Genomic DNA, 17,394 nt, shown 5'->3' with positions numbered 1-17,394 from the left:
GGGGAGAGTGCGACCGGTTTATGACTCTTGCATAGCGGCGAACGGGGGAAGTATGGGCCAGGTGGACGCCAACATATCGATTGGGGGGGTGTCGGCTTCAGGGACCGTTTTGATCTCTAGGTCCCTCGCGGTGCCCTGTTTGTTGGGGACCGATTTCCTGGCAAAAATGCCCATTCAAATAAGGGTTAATCAAAATGGCATTGAATTACCGGGGGGTCGGAAAATTTCGTTCTTGCCGTCGCCCTGGGGCCAGTCTGCCCCTGTCTGCCAGGTGCAGGCGCTGTCCAAGGTATCTGTTGACATTCCACCTGGTTCGCAGATGCTTATCCCGTTGAGATATCGGAAACCAGTGCCTGGCGTTGAGGGAGCGGCGGGGGTTTTGTTGTCGCCGTCCACGGCTATAACGGGCGGCTCGGCGCTAGTTGGGGCACAAACGATTGTCAGGCCGGGCCAGCCTCCGTTTTTACAAGTGCTGAATGGGAGTGCGGAGAATGTTAGCGTACCGGCCGGAACGGTTTTGGCTCACGCCACGACCGCGTTCACGGCCCATGACGACCGGGGCCGCCGGGACATGGTAGGGGGGGTTTCGGGGCCCACGGGGCAGGATGATCGTTGGGTTGTCTAATTGTGCGGGGAAAACTCATCCCTGACCGGGGAACAACGGTCCGCGCTTCGCGCGCTGTTGCTACGCTATTCCGACGTGTTCAGCTCGGACGATTTTGACTTGGGACGCACCTCCTTGCTTTCCCACCACATTGATACGGGGGACGCCACTCCGATTCGGTTGAACCCGCATCGGTTGAGTTCGATGGAGCGGGATCATGTTCGCGGTGCAGTGGAGGACATGCTGGCTGCTGACATAATATCCCCGTCTAACAGTCCATGGGGCGCGCCGGTAGTCCTTGTGAAGAAAAAGGATGGGAAACTGTGATTTTGCGTCGATTTTCACAAATTAAACAAGGTGTCCGTGGCAGACGCGTACCCCCTGCCGCGTATGGATGATTCCCTCGATGCCTTGTCCGGGGCGAAGTTTTTTTCAACGCTTGATCTCTCCTCGGGATTCTGGCAGATTCCCCTGGATGAGTCCTCGAGGGAAAAGACGGCTTTCCGTACGCCGCAGGGCTTATTTCAGTTTAATTGTCTTCCGATGGGCTTGAATGCTGCCCCCGCCAATTTTCAGCGGTTGATGGAGCTGGTGTTAACGGGGTTGCAGTGGGAGACATGTTTGATATATTTAGACGATGTCATCGTCTTTAGCCGCACATTTGACGAACATTTACAGAGATTGGAAACGGTGTTTGCTAGGATGCGCTCCGCCAATCTAAAATTTAAACCCAAAAAGTGTCACCTACTGCAACGATCCGTACGTTATTTGGGACACATAGTCAGTGCGGACGGGGTGGCCACGGACCCAGAGAAGATGGTGTGCGTTCGCAACTGGCCGACCCCGGCCTCAGTTGGGGACGTACGTTGCTTCCTTGGGTTCGCCTCATATTATCGCAGGTTCGTTCCGAACTTTGCTATGATCGCTAGTCCCTTGCACCTCCTTACGGGGAAGGGTCGGAGGTTCAGTTGGGGACAGCCGGAGGAAACGGCGTTTGAGGGCCTACGCGATCGTTTGGCGACGGCGCCGACATTGGACTATCCGGATTTTGATCGACCTTTTATTCTGGATACGGACGCTAGTGACACCGGGATCGGGGCCGTTCTGTCACAGTCTAAGGGCAGCGTGGAACGCGTGGTAGCCTACGGTAGCCCCGTGCTGTCCCCGGCAGAAACCCGCTACTGCGTTACTCGCCGCGAACTATTGGCTATTGTCTATCTTCTCCGCCAATATCGGCCGTATCTATACGGCCGTTCGTTTATTGTGCGCATGGACCATGCGGCTCTGCAATATGCCCTGAGAGTTGACCAACCATCTGGCCAACTGGCACGATGGTTGGAAACCCTGCAGGAATTTTCCTTCGAAATTCAATATCGGAAGGGGTCGCGTCACGCGAACGCGCTCTTCAGATTACCGCAGGGGTCCCCTTGCGCTTGCGCGTCGGGTACGAATAGGTGTACGCCGGTTCAGCTATCCCCTCGGCCTGTTGTGTCAGCTGTCGAGGTGCCTGAGGCTCCGGTGTGCCCAGGACCGGCCGATGGGGTTCTGAACCTGCTGCGCTCGGTATGGATTCGCGAGCAATTGCTTGATGACTCGTTGGGGGCTTTACGGAGTCGGGCTGCGAAGGGAGCGGGGGGACTGCTGTCCGGTGGGACGCCGGGGGCCGCTCTCCGGGATGGGTTGCTCATGTGGAGGGAGGGGTTGCACGACTGCTGGCGTCTGGTGGTACCGTCGTCGTTACGGTACGAATTGATTCGGACTCTGCACTGCGACACTTTATTACATCTCGGGGTGCAGAAGACTCTGTTAACGTTGCAGCGAGACTACTTCTGGCACGGTATGACGACGGATGTCATCGGACACATTCGGGCGTGTCCCGAGTGTGCCCGGCGGAAGCCGCCTAAAAACCCATATGTGCCGCCGGTGCAGTCTATACAGGTGTCTCGGATTAGCGAGTTGGTGGCGTTGGATATTTTGGGACCCTTCCCGCCATCCGCTAGGTGCAATACATTTTTGCTGGTCGGGGTGGAATGTCTTTCCCGCTGGCCGATGGCTTGGCCCTTACCCGACCAGTCGGCGGCGTCTATCACGGACGCCTTCCTGTTTGGATATGTATTGGACAAAGGGGCGCCGGAAAGGCTGCTCATGGATCAAGGCCGAAATTTTTCTTCTAAATTGTTGGCGGAAGTGTGGGAACCAAGAAGGTTCGTACGTCTCCCTACCACCCGCAGACGGATGGCATGGTGGAACGGCTTAATCGGACGCTGTCGGCCATGCTATGTCACACGGTTAACGAGAAACAAGCTTATTGGGATTTGCATATACCTGGGGTACTCTCCGCGTATCGGATGGCGCCTCATGCGTCCACAGGGTATTCTCCATTTTTTCTAATGTACGGCCGCGAGAATGTGCCGCCGGTGGACGTACAGCTGTGTACGGGGGTGAAGGGTCCTGTTAAGCCTCTCCCCGAGTACATCCAAGACACTGTTCGATGCGTCTCCGCGGCACGGGAGGGGGCCCGATTGGCTACTGCCAAGACCCAGGCGCGAAACGAACGTTTCGCCCGGCGCTCGAATGGTAAATGCCCCTGGCGAGTGGGGGACATGGCCTGGCTGCACTGCCCGCAGGTGCGGGCGGGGACCTCCCCTAAGCTTCACAAACCATGGCAAGGGCCGGTTAAGCTCATTGAGGTCCCTAACCCGCAGTCCGTGCGTGTTCGGTTCGGATCGCGGCGCTGGTACGTCCATACGTCTCGGTTGAAGCCCTACGTGGCCCCGCTGACGGATGCGTCATCTCCTGATGTTGCCTTGCCGGTGTCTGTTGCACCCGACGCACCTCTGCCTTTGCCTGTTGACCCTGCAAGCGCGCCTGTCATGTCTTCTACAGACGAACAGGCCGTGACACAGGCGGATGCAGCGAATCCTGCTCTGGGTGGGCCTACCACGGCGATGGGGACACTTGACCCCGCTGCCCCTCCAACCCCACCACAGACACGGTTGCGGGAGACCCCGGACTCGGGTCTCTCTGGGGAACGGGACCTTGGCGGGGACGGGCCTCCCACAGTGGCGGGGGGTTCTAATTTCGTCGCTCTTAAAACCCCGTCGCGTTCTCGGTCTGTGGGGGGGCCGCCGCCTGTTCGGGACGGGCCGGCGACCCGCACGCGTTCCAAATCCCTTTCCTTTCATTGATTGTGTTCTTGTTCTTGTTGTTCTTGTTATCGTCTTGTTATAATCTCCGTTGTCCGGTGATGTCAGATGGTTAAAATGTTGCTCGCATTATTTTATTCTGTTACAGCCGGGGACGGCTGGGTTTTCATCATGGGGGGGTCGTGTAATGCGAGCAAGGATTGAGGGGGGCGGAGTCTGGGTCACGTGAGGAGAGGGAGGAGTTAGGGTCACGTGGGGGAGAGGATTTAGGGGGAGAACCGGAAGGGGTTCGGGGAGTTGAGATGGAGTGAAACAGGAGGAGGCCACGCTGGGCAGTACGGGGAGGGTGGCGTGATCGCCACGCGTTGGGAGACGACGGCACCGTCAGCCATCGGTGTCAGGACGCAGAGGGCTAGCGGGCTGTGGAAGGCTAGCTGCAGAGTGGAGCAGCAGTGAGGCTGCAGAGCGGAGCAGCAGTGTGGCTGCAGGGCGGAGCAGCAGTGAGGCTGCAGAACGGAGCAGCAGAGTGGCTGTGGAGTGATCGTCGGAGGAGACGCGGGCCTGAGCGAGGACGCCGTGTGAGCGAGATTCTACGAACCCAAATAAAGGACAACGGAGATCGACACTGAGAAAGAGTCCTTTATTACACTTGTATGCTCATAACAGAGGGTGGTTTTTGGGGTTAGATCACGTAAATATAAATGCGTGATTAAACCCACCATCACCCGACACAGCTAATTAGTAATGTTTGTCACGTAAACAAAACAAACCAATAATATTTACAATTTGAGTACAACGTTTCGCCGGTAAACATATAACCTTTAGCCGATACTCACAACCAGCCTCATCAGGCTGTTTTGTTTACGTAACAAACCTAATTGGCTGTGTCAGGTGGTGACGGGTTTAGCGACACATTTATATTTACATGATCGAACCCCCCCAAAAAACCTCTCTAATGGATAATATTGGTCTAGAAAGTGTATTACTACGTGGTAAATTAACTCGTATGTCTTCCAACCCTAATGGTGCTGTTTGTTGCTGCATGCTTGGGATTCTGGGCGTTTTGGGCCCTGTGCCCAGCAACCGTGAACTTTAACGTGGGGATGGGGGTGAAACATCACTACTTCACATCCGATTGTCCCAAATATTGACAACACTCCGAAATTAGGGTCGTGTTGGTAAACCTTTGGAAAGTAAAAAAAAAACACAATTGACTGAAAGTGGAAACTATATCAGATGAATTCGTCTCGGCATGCACTCTGCTCCCCAACCTCTCCCCTCTGAAACGCGGAGTGATTGATGTCTCCACAGCGGGCGCTTTCAGGTCAAAAGTCGACATCAAACCCTTCCCCTTGAGCTGTCAATGGGTAAAACAGTGGCATGGGAGCACACACCCCGTACCTGCCACTCTACGGTTTCAGTTTCGTGTTTACTGCTAACAGTGGAATAAGTATTTGGCCAGAGTCCCAAGAATTTCAAGTCAAAGGCAGAATTTTGAATGCACCATTCGTTTTGCCTCCTGATGCATGCTCACCGATCAATACACGGCAGAGGATTATATAAGTAAAATAGAGACGAATAAAAATGCATGGTTATAATTAAAACCACACCTCTTTGTGTCGAATGGCATTGGTAAAAACGTTCCTTCATTGTTTGTGTATTCAAAAATCAATCATATCCCTCTTTTTACTTTTTTCAGGGGTAAAAGCGGTGGTCCGGTGCCTGTTGCACTCTAAACCCGGCGCTTTATTTTGGTTCTTAGCCGCAGTGGCGGGTGATATCCAAAACAGTTCTGGGCTGCCTCCATTACCACTGACCAGGTACGGTGAAACCTTCATCTAGCAGATGATTGAGAAAAGGCTGTTTATCATATTTATTATTATATATCTCACTTTTACCTACAAGCATTATGGCTCCAAGTGAACCTGTGAGCGACAGATGCAACAGTACTATTTTCAGTGAGGGGGGTGCTCATAAGGCCTCTCTTAAGGCCACAACAACCACAAGACACTACTTCAGCCAACAAACCGAGTGGTGCCTTTACGACCTAGAGCGTAAATCCACCACGCTACCAGTTGCAGCACAACCAAAATAAATGCAAAGCCACAATTATTGGCTTCCTGCACGTGCGTCAGTGGGCGAGTTGACACTTTCAAACTTACTGCACAATGACGTGCCAATGTAGTTTTACTGGCAACCGAGTATTCGAAGTGAGGATCTTGCGCTAAAAGACAATTCATTGTGATACACAGTGATCTCAAAAAAACACTCGACAACAAGATGAGCAGAGGAGAGATGTAGCTACAGAATCGAGGCACTTCTGAAAGGCCAAGCCACTTTTAGGTCTATACGATTGTAAGTATCTGCACTTGATGGTGGCAGCATTTATCTAGCATATGATTCAGAATAGTTGACAATTCAGATGAAGATTATAGTGGTGATGGGAATGAAAATGAAAGTGGCCCGGCGAAATGGAATCGCTGTTAATGAATACAATTTATTCGCAGCAAATAAGCACATTTGTTCAATTACTTCTTTTTTAGTGTTTTTTTTTAATATACACAACTTTCTTTCATCTATTCTCCACATTGGACCGTTAAAAATCCACTTACAGAGGTTAGGATGCTAATACTTAACTAATCTGCTCATCCCTACAATTGAGTCTCCAATTGGTGGGGGTTTAATGGATTTCCATAAAGAGCAGTTGTAGCTGTACGGCTTGTCGTGTGGGCGGCAGGGTGGCGTGGCGCAGTGGGTTCGATGTATGACGTTGGTGGCTTTCTGTGTGAAGTTTGCATGTTCTCCCCCTGTTCTGCATGTATTTCCTCCAGTTTCTCTGATTTCCTTTTGTCGCGAAATTACATCCCAATGTTGTAAAATGACCTGCAAATTACTCAGTTGGAATTACACGAAGCAACAACGCCCCCTACTGCGACAACTTGGCAGGACTCTCCTGAAAAAGAGTATTAAGACTGGCGGAAACTTTCCTGGGGAAACCAGCACACATACTGATAATTATCGTTGGAAAGCTTGCCAAAGAAATGCAGCGTATCAATGCAATTTTATGAGAACATAACCTTTGTGATCCATTATTGTTATTAACATTGATATGTGGATGTTACCGTGGTGTGAAGGTTGGCAAGTTGGACTTGCAATTCAGAACTGGACTGTTCGATTTCCCGGTGTGTCAGTTGAAACAAATTGGAAAGGTTTAATTAATTTATTGATTCCCTCACCTGTCTCCACTCAGCAGTGTACATAGTCTACAGTGAGTGGATCGGCAGGTAGCACCTGGTGGGGTAAAGTGTATGCACTCCCACCCCTTCTAGCGAGCGTGGAAGAGTTGATCAAATACCCTAAAGAGGCGGCGTCTAGGCCTCCCTCTTGCGGAAGTCCTTCTGCGGGAAGATTTAAGAAAATATCCCATTGCTTCAATTTCCGCGCCTGGGGAGACTGAACCGCGCGAACTCCGGCTTGCTAACCGTTGCACAGCAGCAGCATCCAGCACAGCAATGCAGTAATCTCCATTGCAACAGTGGTTCTTAACCTTCACTTGCAGCCCGCACCCCTTTCGTTCTTAATCGTTAAAACACGTGCAAAGATAGTGAGTCAAATTAAGGGACAAGCAGTGACAACAGGAAAGGGAGAGAAAAATGGAAGGATTGCAAGTTCCAAAAAGGTTCGGAAACTTGCCAGAGAGTTTGAGAAGGAAAGGCAGGACCAAGGGCGGGGTGAGGTTCATGCCGAGGATAAAAGGGGGGCGAGGAACGAGATTCGGGGCTGGATTTGGGGTCGTCGCTGGTTGATCATCGTCGTTGCTGCTGTCTCATCGCTGTCGCTTGCTATATTGTTAAATAAAAGAACCCTCTACAGATCGAGTCCGAAGTCATTACACATGTATACTGTTAATAAATACATATATTTGATTAAACAAAGTAGTTGTACTTCGGTACCCGTGCTTTATTGTGTCTTCTAAAAAATTATGGCCGTGTCTCGCACCCCCAGAAAGAGCATCTCGCATCCCCAGGAGGTGCCGTGCGACCCAGATTAAGAACCACTGCATTACGATATATCACCTGAGGTCTACACGTCGTCGCCTGACATCCGCTGGGCATGGCGATCAGCGTGTTGGCAAAAAAAAAAAACGATGTTTGGCGTGGCCTGGAAAGAGTCCTTGCCACTGTGGACGTGCAAGCTGTTGGAGTCACTGCTGTCGTTCAATAAAACTCACTCAAACCCCCGTTCAATAGCTAAGAGTGACAACTAGATGTATTTCTCGCCACAATGGGCCCATGATTAATGTTTACGTTGGTTGTTCAGCAACCCTTGTAATAGCTTGCCTTGTGATGGGGCTATCGAAATTGTCATTTTCTATGATGTACAGCAAATGTATAGTCCAACGAAACGGCATCATTGTTAAGCCAGGTTTCGTGTTTTGCATTCACTCGAAATGGACATTTCTTGATCACAAATTGTAGTGTCTGAACGCAAGCACTGCACGGAAAGAGCGAACATATTTTGTGCTCAAAAAATAAATTCCTGCATCGCAACTGCATATTAACCTGCTCACAGTCATACACCTTCGTAAATCAGCTGATTACAACCATATTCACACATAAGAAGTCCCAAATCCATGGCTATGGCCCGATTTAACATCCACAAAAATGTAACTTTTTTTTACAACACCAGTCAAGCAAAGAAGTCACGCCAAGGGTCACAAATCTGTCTTGCGCATAGCTGTGGATATGTCAATGACTACACGTGGATTCTAAGCAGTTGGGAAATTAAAATCGCTGGCTGTGGGTTCGATGAAACACATACAACGAATACAATCTTGGTTGTTATTATTTTTAAAAAATGCACTTAACAAACACTGCAGGTCACCATTGCGGATAATGACTCTGAATCATAAGTACCGTATCGAAAGGTGATAATCGCTTATAAATTATTCATATTAATACTGTGTGCACGAACACAAACGAAAGCAAGCCGTGTGATATATGCCAATGGTATTACATGCACCACTGCTTAGCATACTGGCGCATCGGTTTCTAAGTGATAATTTTTTTTATGAGAGCCTTGTTGCATGTAATACAATTGCAAGAAATACTGCATTACATTATAAAACTCTGAACACACCACGACATCTTAAACCAGGAATTGCATCTTATTTTTCTTCGCCAAAAGTCACATTATTGCACGATGTTGTCTACTAGGATTTTAACAACTGCTTATATTCTTTCGAATTAAAGCTTTCGTGACTGCAGGGATTCATCTTCTTGGTTCTTTCGGTAAAGTCACGTAGAAGGAAAGTAATAAAATAATAAAAATAAAACATAATAAAATAATTCTCACGACGGTTCGGCCACAACGCAAGCAGCCGTCCTCAGGTGAAGAACAGGTCTGTCGAGAAGACAGAGTCTGAATGACAACTCCAGGCTTGGAGCGTCTTTTTAAGCTGGGTTGGAGGGGGGGAAGAGCGCCTTGACAAAATAATTTGTATATCAAGACAAATTTAGCATATATATAAGCTGGGTTGGAGGTGGAAGAAGAGCGCCTTGACAAAATAATTTGCATATCAAGAGGAATTTAGCATATTTATGGGAAATGCGTAGGAGGTGGGCTGGGGGGTTTCAAAGTCATATTATGCCCATGCATTATGCAGGATTAGCAGCATCAAAGGGAGGGGGTAGGGGGTAGCATTAACAAAGGGAGGGAATGTTAATAGTATGTAGAAGCAGGAGACCCGCAGCGGAGCAAATAATGCATTCCCTGTGGAGAACACAAGATACACTCACTGGCATTGACTGTGTATCTTGTTGATTCCCTTTGTGACGTCACAAAGCTCTGCCCCCCCCCCCAAAAAAAATAAAACATGCTTCAAATCGCTTTCAACTATTATCATTGTAGTGCGTATTTAATGTGGCGCTGCACTCTGATGTTGTAGGAGAAAACATTTATTAAAAAGCATATTTAATTAAGTAGAACGTGTTGTCTACATTTATTTAAAGTTGCGCATTTTGATGGGACGTCACATTTCTAACCCCCCCCCCCCCCCGTCGTCACACATCGTCACAAATGTCTGACCCCCCCCCCCCCCAGGTGCGTGACGTCATTTATGGACGGCCCCTAACGCTGCATCTTGCAATAACAGAAAGAACGCCTGGACAAAATAAAATCCAAAGTAAATTCACCGCTGGCTTCCCCGACGAAGGAAAGACGAGGAGATAGGCACCTCTCCTGTGCAAGAATAATTTCTACAACTCCTGCAGGAGATAAACACGGTAAAATATACACGAGGAGCAGTGAACATACGACCCTTGTTCATAGTGCTGAACCAGAAGATTCAACGCATTCACAAGCAGCAGACTGCAGAGGCAAGAACCAAACATCTTGACATTTCAAAATTAACCTGAACACCTGGCAAAATTGGAGAGAGAGCATGAGAGATGCCCTCACATAGATTGCAGGAAGCGCTACACAACCTGGAGACAAAAAAACATAGAGACAATCAGTGGACACCTTACAGATTCTATGAAAGCATGGAAGGCACTACAAATAATGGAGCTCTAACGCTATTCAGAGGAAGAACGGCTGGAATTTTTCCTCCACCCAAAGGAAAGTGATGGGGAATCTGTAAACTTAAAGTCTGACAGGGCTCCTTCGAGAATGAAGTATCAAAGATGCAAGTTAAGCCATGTGAGACGTCGCCGCCACCCCCCTTTCTCTCCCAGACACTTCACGCTTCCACTCTCATAACCCCCCTCCCTTCCGTCACAATATTTTGACGGACCATCGGCTAAATATGTGACGCAAATTTTACATTAATTTACCTTAATTAGATTTGTGATATTTTTTACGTCTTTTTACATTTAGAGGCCTTCCTAAGCCTCGTACGATCAAAATCAATTCTGTTGCAATTTGTCCATGAGTCAAGCCTCTATTTTGAGTATAGTTTTTGGGTCACTGGCAGACTGGAGTATGCATGTATATACAATATGCTGAACTTCTTTCTCCCCATACGTAGCCAACCGCGTTAATCGGATGTCCAGGGAAGGGCAACAAACTAGTACAAGCATAGCTAGATCGATACTTGATGTGGTGTGCCGGGTGCAGAATAGTTCCCGGATCGTCAACCTGGACCGAACCAGCTGAAATCAATCCCTGATTATGAGCCGTAAATAATATTTAGACAAACGCCTTTAAAGCAATGGAAAAATGTGATACAGAGAATAGAGCAGGGGTCGGCAACCTACGGCTCCGGAGCCGCATGCGGCTCTTTACGGGCTGCTTCTTGACGATATGTACGTATGTACATAGATGCATTGCGGCTCTTGAAATACTGAATTTTGTACCGCATTGGAAAGAAATGGCTCTTCTTGTTATTTTGGTTGCCGACCCCTGGAATAGAGCAACCCAAACGTACAGTGGGTAAGTTGATTCCGCTGGGGTGATAGATGCCTTACGGAGGAGTGTCCGGGTCATTAGTCATCATCTAAATGTCATTCGTTTCAATAACATAATCTTCTTCACTGTCCATCATCGTCAATGTCACTTTTAACCAGCACAATACAATTTGGATTGTCATAGCGTTTCAAATGCGACCTCATCTCCCTGACGCTGTACAGAAACAGTGGGCATGTTTTATTGATGAACTAGCTGAAATACCTGGCGTTGCCCGGGCCAAAAAAATATTTCAAAACTACTCTTAAAAACCTAACAGCAGTGCGTACTGACTGGTAGTACCTGCTATGATTACAGCAGTTCATACCGACTGTGGTGGTACCTGCTATCACTACAGTAGTACATGCTGACTCTATAGCAGTATTTATCAACTCTATAGCACAAAGTATTCACCTGACAGAGTGGCGTGGTGAGGCCTAGTCCCGTGCAAAGCCTCCGGCCTCGCCTAGATTGTCCAGCCGGCCAAGGTGGCACCTTGGCAGGCTGGGGCTGGGCTGCTATCCCTGACCCCCCCCCCCCCCTCAGCCATGATCTCCCCGGCCGCTCTGCAGTAATATCTACGACCTATAGTGGTAGCATCTAGCGACTGTATATATTAGTAACTGCACGCATCGAGGTGGAGGGGACATCACACTGTGAATATTTAAGCTCAGCGTTTAGTGTATTTTTATTGCATTTTTAACGCAAAAGAAAATGTCCCCCTCACTCCCACCGAAGGCGTGCGACTTGGCATGGGTCGTCCCTCCCACCAAGAGATAAATAAAGAGATAGCGCAAAAAATTCGCACTAAATCGTTCACTAAACTTATTAAAAGTTGACGGATGTGAAAAAGGAATAGCGCTTTCTCACGTTAGAGAGACAAATCCTTCGCAAGCGCGCGAATACACACAAAGCCACACAGACAATTTTTTACTTTTATATATATTGAATAATTCATACAAAGAGATCAGCCGGTTGCTCATATGCAGAGGTAAAAAAAAGAAAGGTCCCAAGCCTAAACCTGAACAGGGGTTGGGAGTCGAGAGCAATAGATCATCATTATCATTGTTCATTATCATCATGACCATCAATAACCATGTACTGATTTCCGATCTGTGCGGCTCATGTTTGTGTTTCTGCTTAATTTATATATTATTTCCTTTTAAGGTCACAGGGTTATTGACGAATGTGTCAAGTGGTTGTTGTTGTCTGTGCTTGTACACCACTGCCAAAGCAGTGCAGCGTCATTGACAATTTTTCCTCATTTTTTATTTTGATAATTCTCTTGTGTTTTTTTCTAATTCTATGTATGTTTCTTAGGTTGCCGAGGTAGCAGACGATACGACGTGACGGATCATTTGAAGCTTGGAGGTGAGGGATGCTTTGCCGTGTACTATAGCTGCCGCGCCTTTCATCGAAACCTCTGCGGGGGAAAAAAATGGCGTGGGGGCGCATCAGGCCCCCCCCCCCCACCAAGGACACTGCCATCATATGCTGCCACGACGTTTCCAGTCACATGAAAGCAAGATAACGATCCTATTCGGGGGGGGGGGGGTGTACTTGTATCAATGCTGAACTGCCAGATGTGAAAGGGCGAGACCCTTCCTTTAACAATACGAATAAAGTTCTAGTTTGACGCCAAAACTATCATGGGAAGAATGGGGGGGGGGGGGGGGGGGGGACGCCCTCCCAAACTGGGCACCTTTATTAATTTACTTTCAGTAGTTTACAGTCAAGATTTAAAATAAATAATATGCAATGGGCGGTGAAAGGTCCTGGATACTCTCGATGTAGACATTTCGGGTAGATGCACAAAAATGTTATCGCGATGGTGAAAAGACGAGGAGACAATGCCACTTTGAGGGAGCACAATGCACGATGATGAGAATGTTCGCAAAACTTATTTCCATGAATTGTGCCCACCGATCAAAGATGAGCACTTCATGGAACATTCATCATCTGTGACTGACTCATTTTCAAGTATAACACCTCCACACTTGCCTTAATCCATCACCGTACAAGAACGTATGTGTAATAATAGTTCAAGATATTACAATGCTGTTATCGATAGTTGGTAGTACTATGAGATTACAATGAAAACGTCAGCTGTTAATTTAAAAAAAATTCATAAACGCTTTTCTTGCCTGCAAGCTATAGGAATTTATTTGCATGTAAATTAACTTGAGATTGGCTGTTGGCTGCTGGCCATCGAACAAAGACGGTGGTTAACTCATTGCGTGTTTTCGGATGCACTTCTGCGGCCGTCTGGAACGCTCTTCCTTCCGATATTAAGAAGCCACTGAAGTTATGCAATTTCAAATCACCTAGACTAAACGTTTATTTCTTTCAAAAAGCTTTTTGTGTTCAGTTAGTTGGCCGTCCCTACAACTCCGATTACACTATGTAACATACTTTTTGTTCCTGGGTAGTAAGTGTTATTTCTTAATTGCTTATGCCTATAAAGTGTAGAAAATGGCTATTATTCCCAACTTTTCTTTTGTGACCAGGACAGTGATATTGTGAAATTTACCTATTTTCAATGAGAAAACGGCGAATTTGTGTCTTTTCGTTCAAATAAAGTAAGAAAACAACAACATATGAATCAAAATGAACATGTATTTATACTAAAGTAATACAAAATTACTATAAAAGATTTAGAAGTGAGTAGTTTTTCGAGATTTACGATTTACTGTAAATCACTTTCAAGAAACAGCCCCCAAATGTAGTCTCCCATCATGTTCTCGTTATACTGTCCTTGGTAGCAGCGTTCAAAGTCCAGTATATCCTGGTGGAAGCGCTCGCCTTGCTCCTCCGAGTACGCTCCCATGTTCTCCTTGAATTTATCAAGATGAGCATTCAGGATATGGACTTTGAGGGACATCCTACAGCCCATTGTGACAAAGTTCTTCACCAGAGTCTCAACCAGCTCCACATAGTTTTCGACCTTGTGATTGCCCAGGAAGCCACAAACCACTGCGACAAAGCTGTCCCAAGCCGCTTTCTCCTTACTAGTGAGCTTCTTGGGGAATTAATTGCACTCCAGGATATTTTTTTTCTGTGATCCGACGAAGACACCGGCTTTGACCTTTGCCTCAAACAGCTTAAGGAAGAAGTCTTGAAGGTACTTGAAGGCTGCCGACTTCTTATCTACAGCTCTGACAAACTGTTTCATAAGGCCCAATTTGATGTGCAGTGGTGGCATCAGCACCTTCCGGGGGTCCACCAGTGGCTCCCACTTGACGTTGTTACTCTCCACAGAGAACTCGGTCCGCTGTGGCCAGTCCCGCCTGTGGTAGTGCGCCTTGGTGTCCCTGCTGTCCCAAAGGCAAAAATAGCAGGGAAACTTGGTAAAACCGCATAGGAGGAGACCCATCAGGAATGCCACCATTTTTAAGTCTCCGATGACCTCCCAGCCGTACTCATCATACTTCAAGGCATCCAGCAAGGTCTTGATGCTGTTGTAATCCTCATTGAGGTCCACCGAGTGAGCCAGGGGAAGATACGGGTACTTGTTACCATTATGGAACCGCATGGCTTTTAGGCTCCTGGATGAGCTGTCAATGAAGAGGCGCCACTCATTCTGGTTACAGGTGATTCAGATTGCCTCGAACAGACTGGTCACATTGTGGCAGAAGCAGAGCCCATCTTGATGGGTGAAGAAGCTGCAAAAAGGTTGGTGACGCTTCCTCTGATCTGCGACTTGCACACTTTCATCCAACAAGTTCCACTGCTTGAGCCGAGATGTCAAAAGCTCAGCATTGGACTTAGTGAGACCAAAATCTCTGATCAAGTTGTTGAGGTTTTTTTGGTTGGGGTCGTATGGGGTTCTCTCCTCAGCTCCACCTCTGAAATTGTTATCTGGATCGACAATGTCTTCCTTGCTCTCTGACTTGCTGCTCTCTTCTAAAGACGGCTGCTTTCTCTCTGGAGGAGTGGGCACAGGGAGCTCATGGCAGTGTGGCACTGGGGAAATGGATGGAGGAAGGTCCAGATACATGATAGACATGATAGCAAGTGCATTCTTGCCAGTCCGACGTTTGGAAGGGTCCACCATGCAGAAGTAGCAGTTGCTTGAGTGGTCAGTGAGTTCCCGCCAAATTATTGGGATAGCGAACTTCATGGATCCCTTTTCCCTTCTGTACCATCCTACGAAAATACATTTATTTCACCCATGACTAATGTGTAAGAGATTCTCGCAACATTTTTCATATATGATATATTTTTTCAATAACATTGAAAATTGTAAAACATTTGAAAATTAAAAACTTTTACAACCTGAAATTCCAAGCAACCTGAAATTCCAAGCAATAATTGTCCATCTTACCTTCCAGAGTATTTTTTACATTGCTCGCAGATGAAATGAGGTGCCCAGGGTTTGGCATGCCGAAATATGCCTTGTCGGCCTTACACATCTTAGCAGATGCTTCCACAGAGTACTTTTTCGCTCTTGTCTTGATATATTGGCCACAGGCATAGCAAAATGCGTCTGCCGGATGCTTGCAGCCTGTTGATGCCATCTCAGAAAAATGCAAATATGTGTAATAAAAGACTCCATCAGGCACTGCTGGTCTCCGCTTGTCTTTTATTCAGGTTCTTCTCCGCACCGCACTGGTCTCCTCCACGGACCAGCGTCGTCTCTCGCACGCCCCGCGCACGCTCCCTCTCGCGTGCCACGCACCCTCCTCCTTTAGCTCCTCTACTCCCGCACTCCGCACACCGCTAGCCGACGGCGTGCTGAGGTCCTTCGGCCACGTGGCCGATGGCGCGGATCTCTCTCTCGCCACCCAACGTGGCTCAGACTCTTAACTTCCCCAACTGCCCCGATCTCTTCCGAGCTCCCACTTATATCCATTCCCCCCACGTGACCCTGACTCCCCCCTCCCGGATCGTCAGATCCGGCCTTCCCATACTACCCTGCTGGCTCCGCCCCCATTCACCTCGCCTCCCATTGGAGCCGAGGTGAACGGTGGCCCCTCCCACACGCCCCGCAGACCAGGCTCTGCCCCCCAATACCCCGGGCCGTGTGATTGGACCAGAGCCCAGCAACAACCCCATTTACGCTCGCATTACATATGTGTAGTGGTGATACGCGCTGGGTGTATATGTCGTGTGCCAGCGCGTATGTACGGGTGTGTGTGTGGTGACGCGCGCTGACGGGGAGGAGCAGGCGTCAGTGCGCGGGTGGGGGTAGTGCTGCTGATTGGCTGTGTGCCGGTGACGCGCCCAGAGGGAGTGATCGGGTAGCAGCGCGGTGTGATTGGTCGGAGAGTGGAAACACGCGCTGAGCGGAACCGGATCGTGGGGATAGCGCGTGGGGATTGGGTAACGGAGGAGCGGTGCCGACGTTGAGGTCCGCATCCGCTCCGTCTCCCGGGAAGAAGGGGTATATAAGGTGATGCACAGAGGAGCAAGGGGCAGAAGTGGAACCATCTAAGAATGAAGACGAAGGTGTAGAGATAGAGCCCGGAGAGGAGAGAAATGGAGAGTAGAAGAGAGTAAGGTATAGTGTGTAGCCAGCGAGATAGAAAGGTCTACACGAGCTGAGTAATGTATAGTGTGTAGCCAGCGAGATAGAAAGGTCTACACGAGCTGAGTAATGTATAGTGTGTAGCCAGCGAGATAGAAAGGTCTACACGAGCTGAGTAATGTATAGTGTGTAGCCAGCGAGATAGAAAGGTCTACACGAGCTGAGTAATGTATAGTGTGTAGCCAGCGAGATAGGACGGTCTGCACGAGCCGAGTATGCATACGGTGTAGCCAGCGAGAGAGAACGGTCTGCACGAGCCGAGTATGCATACGGTGTAGCCAGCGAGAGAGAACGGTCTGCACGAGCCGAGTATGCATACGGTGTAGCCAGCGAGAGAGAACGGTCTGCACGAGCCGAGTATGCATACGGTGTAGCCAGCGAGAGAGAGAGGCAAAGTCTACACGAGGAGAGAGAGAAGAGTGTAGCAGAGGCGCAGAGTCTACACGAGGCGAGAGAAGAGTGTAGCCGAGGCGCGGAGTCTACACGAGGCACAGAGAGCCGGCAGCACAGAATCCTGAGTCAAGAGAAGTGCGGTGTGAAGAAGAGAGGCCACGCGTTGTATTGTTACAAGTCAAGATTTAATAAAAGAAGTGTGTTCCCGTCAAGGAGTTTCCTGCCGTCATTTTCCAATACTTCATCTGGCGTCAGAAGTGAAACGGGCTTCCAAGTATGGA

This window comes from Lampetra fluviatilis, chromosome 35 (assembly GCF_964198595.1).
Source record: "Lampetra fluviatilis chromosome 35, kcLamFluv1.1, whole genome shotgun sequence".
Taxonomy (NCBI): domain Eukaryota; kingdom Metazoa; phylum Chordata; class Hyperoartia; order Petromyzontiformes; family Petromyzontidae; genus Lampetra; species Lampetra fluviatilis.
The sequence above is the reverse complement of the archived record's forward strand: the minus strand, read 5'-3'. Positions refer to the sequence as shown.